Here is an 8499-nt window from a genome sequence, read left to right on the forward strand (position 1 = left end):
TCAGCTCCACCCGGCCACTCCCGGCCCCTTCTCGGACCTGTTGCCGAGACCTGTCCCTGGAGAAAACTTCCGGGGACCCGGCGCTATCCCTCGAATGTAAGGCAGGCACCTCGCGTCGCCTAAATGCTCTGCCCGGCTTGGGTTCGCGACCAGAGTTTGGGTCTGGTGACTGCGGCTCCCTGTCGACATTCCCCGGGCTCCCGGGGCTCCCGCGGCCGAGGTCTTTGCGATGAATCCTCCTGAATGGAGAGCGAAGCCACAGCCCGGCCATAGCCAGTGGGCTCAGGCACGGGCGGACGCCACGTGGCTGTGGGGCGAGGAGGAAAACCTGGCCGGCGTTAAATGCTGGCCGCCCAGCGTTTTTTCCCCTCAGAAAACACTGGAATTGGGCTCCAGTATACAGCACTGAACTCCTTTCCGAAGAAACTCTTTCCGCCCCAAACGCCCGAGATTAATTACCCTCTCAGAAGAGTGGGTTTCAAAAGCTCAGAAGCTTCCTGTACCTGCAGAATGACACTGGACCCCAAGATTCTTTGATCTAAATGAGCTTTTAGAGACTTTCACTTTTTAATTGTAGGTGAAAACAATGAAAAATAATACTCCCTTTTCAAGATCTCATAAAACTGTGTGTGTGTGTGGGGGGGGTATTATGAATACAGAACTAAAACTTCAGGGACTGCCTAAACCAGTGACAATTCTGAAATGAAAGCTCAGCCTCAAGTTACATTGTTAATATACTTACTACCCCAACTTACAAAGTAGAAATGAATTAGGAATTGGTAAAGCATAAATACTTTTTTTTAGAAAGTGTATTATTGTGGGCCAGCCTGTGGCGGTACTTGGGGTAGCTGGATCCCATATGGCTGACTGCACCCTTTGATTCCCAGACCAGAGGCTTGAAAAACACAGTTGGGCATGCATGGGGGCCCTAAATCCCAAGAGAAGGGAGAAGGGATGGTGGCCCCTGTCCCCCCTGAGGGGTGCTTTCTCACTTTCCTTTTCACTGTCTCCAGCTAGCACACACATACCCCTCAGGAATTTTCTAAAAAGAAAAAGTGTATTATTGTTGCCTGTGTATATGTGTCAGGTAATTTACCTACATTATCTCTAATTCTCACTATAATCCCACCAGATAGGTTGTGTTAATTATCTACATTTTGCATGCAAAGAAACAGGCCCAGAGAGGCTAAATTACTTTCCTTATCTATTCAGCTGTATTGATGAGAATTCGCCCTCAGTCTGTTCCACCCAGAGCCCAAGTTACCAATTCTCCCATTAAAGCAATTAAACAGATTTCCAGATTGAGTCACAAAACACTGAAATTGAAATACTGGAAAGACACACATGTAATTGTAATGATATGAAATATTAAACATCTTTTTAAATGGATCATGAATCCACTCAAATAAACTCAACTGAATGAACAGAATAAACACATAGTAAACTAAGTCTGACACAGTGGAAACACACATTCTGGTTTTCACGGTTAGTTGGATTTAAGAGTTAGTTCTTGGGGCCAGATGATGGTATAGTGGTAAAAAGCCACACTGTGAAGGTGACTCACGTGGGAAGGTACTGGGTAGACATCCAAAGACCTCCATGAGTACCCAGGACAAACAAGGGCCATGAACCTCGGGCTGGCTGAGGCTGGGGGTGGCTCACTGCATCAAGACCCTGTTGGGGGTGGTGTCTTGTATCTCTTTCATGGAAGAATAAACAAACTTAAAAAAAAGTTGGTTCTTTACGAAAAGACTAAATACACATATTAAGGGTAAAGTTTTTCTTTTCTTTTTAAGAGAGATTTTTGCTAAAGGGTGCATGTGCTAGCCTGAGGCAGAAACAGACAGCGAGAAATCACCTCTAAGGGGGATGGCCATGCCATAGACCCTTCTCCATTTTCCTCTCCAGATTTAAGGGACGCATACACAAGTGAATTTTAAGCTGCCAGGTCCAGGACTTAAATCGCAGTCAACTATGTGGGAGTCCAGCGATGTACCCATTATACTATCTGCTGGCCCAAGGGCAAAAGTTTCCGAGAAACCATAAAACAAAGCAGAAATAAAAATGGGGATATGACAGCTTTAAAGAGTATTTTTCAATTGTATGTTATCTGTATGATTTTGAAAATTATAATGAAATAAAAGTAATTCTACTAAAAGTACCCAATTTTTTTTTTTTTTAAGATTTTTGTCATACGGTGTGTGTGCTTTCCAGAGAGAAAGAGTGAGAGAGAAAGTGAGAAATTAACTTCCCATGGGGGATGTCCATGCTGCAATCCCTTCTCCATTCTCCTCTCAGGACTTTGGGCATGCACGCACATGCACCAAGTGCGATTTTCAAGCTACCAGGACTTGAACCATGGCTGTCCACATGGGAGTCCAGAGCTGGAACCCCTATGCCACCTGCTGGCACTCAAACTGATAATATTAAAAAAGAAAATACTTTGATATCACTAACATTTAGATTTTATATATTTTTAGTTTCTCTTCAATTTTATTATAAAAATTGGCATTATCTCTTTATTTTTCTCACTCTCAACTACTTTAACCCAGTCCTATTTCAACAGGAATTTCCCCACTTTTGACTGAAAATCAGTTAATAATGAAAGGACAGGAGAAGGAGGTTAAAATCTGAGTTAGGATAGCAAATTAATAAGTCTAACTTAAACTCTAGACAAAAATACTAAGAGAATCAGACTACAGAATGGAATATTTTTGTACTCTGGCTGTAGAAAGATATTAGTCAGCAACAGCACAGGAATCAGTATCATAAACTTTAAAGGGTATTTGGTGCCATCTACTGGAAATGAAGCAGTAAGTATAAAATGAATGTTCTGGAGTGTTTTTTTCTTTCTTTTTTTTTTTTTTGGTGGGGGCTTAGTTTTCTAGAAATTATATTACACAAATGTATACAACAGTTAGTTAATGAAGAAAACGCTGAAGTACAGTTTTTGAAGAAAGAACTGAAAATCCCAAGACAGAGTGGAAGTGCTGATCCCAAATACCTAGTGCCTCAAAGACAGTACATAAGCATTAATCAATTGATGGGTATAGCACCCAAAACAAAAGTTGGTAATTCTAGAATGTTTGGACATGAATTTTTTTTTTTGAGAGAGGTTTTTGCTATAGGGTGCGTGTGATCGCCAGAAAGACAAAGACAGAGACAGAAAGTGAGAAATCACCCCCCAAGGGGATGGCCATGCCTCAATCCCTTCTCTTCCATTCTCCTCTCAGATAATGTAGGTAAATTATCTGACACATATACGCTGGCAACAATAATACACTTTTTATTTTTAAAAAATTGCTGGTGTGTGTGTGTGGGCTAGCTGGAGACAGTGAAAAGGAAAGTGAGAAAGCACCCCTCAGGGGGGACAGGGGACACCATCCCTGTCCAGCACACCACTGGCTGGCCCCAAGGGATGATAAGCTTCCATCATTGAGCATAAAGCAACATACATTAATACAATAGAAAAGAGTTTAGTTGGAAATGTGGAAGTGAAGATATTATACTTATCAGATAATCTTTACTGAGCCTCTTAGAAAGCTAAGACCCAATCTCTCCTCTGAGGGGCTTGTTCTCCTGGTGAGCACAGGATAGTAGGTTCAAAAGCAAATGCCAGTGCTGAGCAGCAGGTTCATTACATGCTACAGGTTTTTTTTTTTTTTTTTGGTGAGGTTTTTGCTATAGGGCGCATGCGCTTGCCAGAAAGCAGAAAGACAGAGAGAGACAGACAGAAAGCGAGAAATCACCTCCCAGGGGGATGGCCATGCTTGCAATCCCTTCTCCTCCATTCTCCTCTCAGGATCTTGGGCACACATGCACATGTGCCCAGCATGAGTTTAAGCCACCAGGTCTGGGACTCGAACCGCGGTCAACTACATGGGAGTCCAGCGACATAGCCATTATGCTAACTGCTGATCCCATGCTACAGGGTTTTTGATGGAGAGATGCCACTTCAGTGAGTACCTCGGAGTGGCAGGTAAGACAACTGTTGTCATAATCAAGTGTCTAAAAAATATTCTAAAGCTGGGGTCAATAGGTGGCGTGGAAGTTAAAGTGCTGGATCCCACAGAGCTAAGTGCACGGTTTGAGTCCCAGACCTGGTGGCTTAAAAAGCACACTGTGTGTGTATATGTGCATGCCCAGAGAGGAGACTAGAAGAAAAGGTACTGTGGCATGGCCAGCCACGCTGGAAGGTGATTTCTTACTCTCCCCCCACTCTGGCAAGCACACATGCCCTACAGCAAAAAAGTAAGAAAAATAATCTTGAGCTGTATAAATTAAAACCTCCTATTTATAACCATTTTGACACCTCCTAGCCTCTATGACACTAAAAAACTTTTGTTTTATAAGTTTTCCAGGAATTAATTTTGTTCCTCAAAGTATGAAAAATGAGGACTAGAAGATTCTGCTTCAGTGGCATCAATTTCTTTGTTGAAGATGACAAACACCATGATATCCTTGATTAGCACACACTGCATGCTTTCAAAAACCGTATGTACTGGGGCTGGCAGGTGGCATGGTGGTTAAAGGCTCTGGACTCCCACATGGTTGACCAGTCCCAGACCTGGCAGCTTGCTTTCTCGCTCACTCGTTCGCTTTCTCTCTGTCCCTCTGGTCAAATTAGAATAAATAAATAAATAAAGTTAAATAAAAATAATTCTTAAAAAAATACAAACTGTATCTTTAAAAAAAAAAGCCATATGTACCTCACGAAGATGTACTATAAATGTAAATGAGAAATTAATAAATAAAAATACAATATTGAGTAGGAAAAATATCAATTTCCTTCCTTATTTAGTTACTTATTTTATGGTTTTTGCCATAGAGTGCACGTGATTGCCTGAGAGACAGATAGTGAGAAGGACAGTGAGAAATCATCCCCTGGGGGGATAGTCACACTGCAATTCCTTCTCCATTCTCCTGGGATTTTGGGCATACACGTCCAGGATGATCACCAAGCCATCAGGTCTGGGACTCAAACCACGGTTGGCCATATAGGAGTCCAGTGCCTTAGCCACCATGCCACCTGCTGGCTCCTCAATCCCTTTGTTATATGGCTACTTTGGACACTCCATCACTGTGAGATCCATCAGCATATTAAGGTGTTTTTTTTTTTTTTAGAGAGGTTTTTGCTATAGGGCGCGTGTGCTCACCAGAAAGAGAGAGACAGAGAGACAGAAAGCGAGAAATCACCCCCCGGGGGGGATGGCCAAGCCGCAATCCCTTCTCCTCCATTCTCCTCTCGGGATCTTGGGCACGCACGCACATGCGCCTGGCGTGAGTTTAAGCCGCCGGGTCCAGGACTTGAACTGTGGTTGATTACATGGGATTCCAGCGACATAGCCATTACGCTAACTGCTGGTCCCTAGTATAAGTTTTGAAAAGCTTTTAAAATGCTGCTTTGCAAAACTGAGTCACTCCATACATACTTGTGATTTTAAAAAATAGAGTAATGGCTAAACTGTGGTGTATACATTATACAACACTATGTAGTGTTTTTAAAAGGTAGATTTACCTATCTGGCATAGAAAGGGGCTAGGCAGTGTTGAATAAGTGGTAATATGATTGCTACAGCTTGATATCCTTGTTTGAAAAAGAACCAAACTCTATTGTCCTCATTTCTGTTACATACGAAGATGTACAAAGAAAGGATACACCAAGGAAAGGTACATTAATAAGGGTTAGCAGTGAAAAACGAGCAGCACAATGTGAGTACTGTTCAAGATAGATTGTTTTGTCACAGTATTTTAAAATTTTTACAATAAAAATGTATCTGTCTATTACTTGGGTAACTATAAGTTAAAATGAAAATGGAGGAAGTGGTTCAGTGAAAAAAGGTTACAGAACTTTATCAGTGAATTCAACAGATACTTATTGAGTGTTTCACTGGGGCCAGACACTGTGTGGTGCTGGAGCTATAGCAGTCCCACTTCTCAGGGCTCGCTTATCTCCTGGAAGAAGCAGACAGTAACAAGTGAATATACAGTATGTCTGACAGTGAGAAGCGCTGTGAGGCAAACTAGAGCAGGCTTTGGAGAGCATGCCGAGAAAATGGAACCCTTTCACATTGCTAGTGGAAAGGCAAAATAGTGTTTGTACCTGATGGTGACCAAAAAAAGAAGCCGAGGCCCAGCCTCAGTGGTGAAGTACTAGGGTGCCACTGCAAGTGCTGGAGCCACAAGGAAGACTCAGTTTTGGGTTCCAGAGCAACCTCAAACTCCAGGCATGGCACCATACACTTACATCCCTAGCTGAGATGTTGGGGTGGGAAGATCATGGCATAGAGAGACCCTGATTTAAAACAAAACAAAACAAACAAACAAAAAATCCAAACCTGACTATCTTCCTTTCTCTCTCTTGCTCCTTCTCTCTCATTTAAAAAGGAAAAAAAAAAAAAGTTAGAGTTACACTTTCACTCCTAGGTATATACATAAGAGAACTAAAAAAATATGCTCATGCACCCTTCATTATTCACAATCATCAGAAAATAGAAACAATTCAAATGCCCATGAACTGATGAATCATAAACAAAAATGTGCTGTATCTATAGACTGAATTATTCAGCAATAAAAAAGAATGATATACTGATACATGTCACAACACAAATGAACCTTGAAACATAGTAAGTGGGGACCTGCAGATGGCCTAATGGTTACGTTGCTGGACTCCCAAGTGGCCAACCTCAGTTTGAGTCTCGGACCCTGTGGCTTGAAACTCACGCTAGGTGTGTGGGTGTGCCCCTGAAATCCTGAGAAAAGACTGGAGAAGAAGGGACTGTGGCATGACTGTCCCCTCAGGGGGTGATTTCTCACTATCTCTCTTGTCTCTCTGGCACATGCATAAGTCCTACAGCAAAAATCTCTCTTAAAAAAAAAAAAGGAAACATAGTAAGTGAAAGAAGCCAGGCCATATATAATTTCATTTACATGAAATGTCCCTAATAGGAAAATCTGTGGAGACAAAAAGTACATTAGTAGTTTCTAGGGGCGGGGGGTGGGGAATGAAGAGTGATTATTAATGGTTGTGGGGTTTAGGAGGATGAAAATGTTCTGGAATTACACAGTGATGACAGCTCCATAAATTCTGTGAATATATCAAAAGTCACTTAATTATAAACTTCAAAAGGGTAAATTTCATGCTATGTAAATTTTATCTCAATGTTTTAAATGTTTAAAGAAAGAGTAATGTGAGACCAGCAGGTGGCATGGAGGTTAAACAGCTAGATCCCACATAGCCAACTGAACAGTTTGAGTCCTGGACCAGGTAGCTTGAAGATCACACTAGACATGTGTGCATGTATCCCCAAACTCAAGAAGAAAGTGGAGAAGAGATTGTGGAGTGGCCATTCCCCCTGGGAGGGTGATTTCTCATTTACTTGCTCTCTCTCTCTTTGGCATGAGCACACATCCCATACCCCCCCCTCAAAAAAATTGAAATCCATATATATTTTCCATAATACACTCTTTTCCATGAACTTTCTGACCCCCCTTGAATGTAATGGAGACAGATGGTAGGCAGTTTTGATTATGAAAACAAATCATGGCTGACAAATCAACGTTCACCCATAAGGGACTGGATTAGGGTACAACCAAGTAACTGCTAAAAGCTATTGGAGAAACTTACATACAAATTACTTTCATGCTTTTCAAAAAGTTCTAAGGAGCATTCAAAAAGAAAACATTAACAGCTTCCACAGGAATAAAGACAAAGAATATTTAAGAATACAAAACCAAAATGTTCATAGCAATGGGGAAAAGGGTTAGAGCAAGAACTGTGATGCACGATGTGATCTCATGGGGTGGGGGTGGGGGGTTCTACACCCATGGGAGTCTAGAAAGACATGGATAAAAATCTTAATGTTGGATTATTTCTGGGAGTAGTTCACAGGTGATTTTGGGTTTCTCTTTAACTTTTTGATTTCTCCCCGAAGTTTCATTTCTTTTTTAAAAAAAGTTTACTTATTTTTTAAGTGAGAGACTGACAGGACTGACAAACAGAAAGACAAACATAGCACCCTCACTCAGGGTCTGGACAGTGAGATCCACCCAGCCTTTATTCAGCTCCAAATCGTGGGAGCATTGCATTTTACTACTGTGCCACCACCCAACCTCCAATTGGGGCTTTTGTTTTGTTTTGTTTTGTTTTGAAACAAGTATTGCTTTCATAATTGGGGGAAAAACAGTAAATGCTTACTTGGAGGAAAAAATACAGAAGATGAAAAAATCCAAAGTTACATTTATTCATTCTTCTAGTTTTTAAACTACTAAGAATACTGGGTAGCAGGCTAGTTAAGGTGATTGGATCCCATCTGGAAAACTGCCCAGTTTGTCTTGAACGCAGTGGCTTTGAAAAACGTGCTGTATGCACGAGTGTGTGTGCCCAAAATCCTGAGCAGGGAGAAATGGAGGAGGGATTGTGGATGTGAACATTCCCCACGGGAGGTGCTTTCTCATTTTTTGCCCCCATTTCTCTCTCGCTGTCCCTGTGAACACATGC

This window comes from Tupaia chinensis, unplaced genomic scaffold (genome assembly GCF_000334495.1).
Source record: "Tupaia chinensis unplaced genomic scaffold, TupChi_1.0 Scaffold000316_1, whole genome shotgun sequence".
NCBI classification, from domain to species: domain Eukaryota; kingdom Metazoa; phylum Chordata; class Mammalia; order Scandentia; family Tupaiidae; genus Tupaia; species Tupaia belangeri.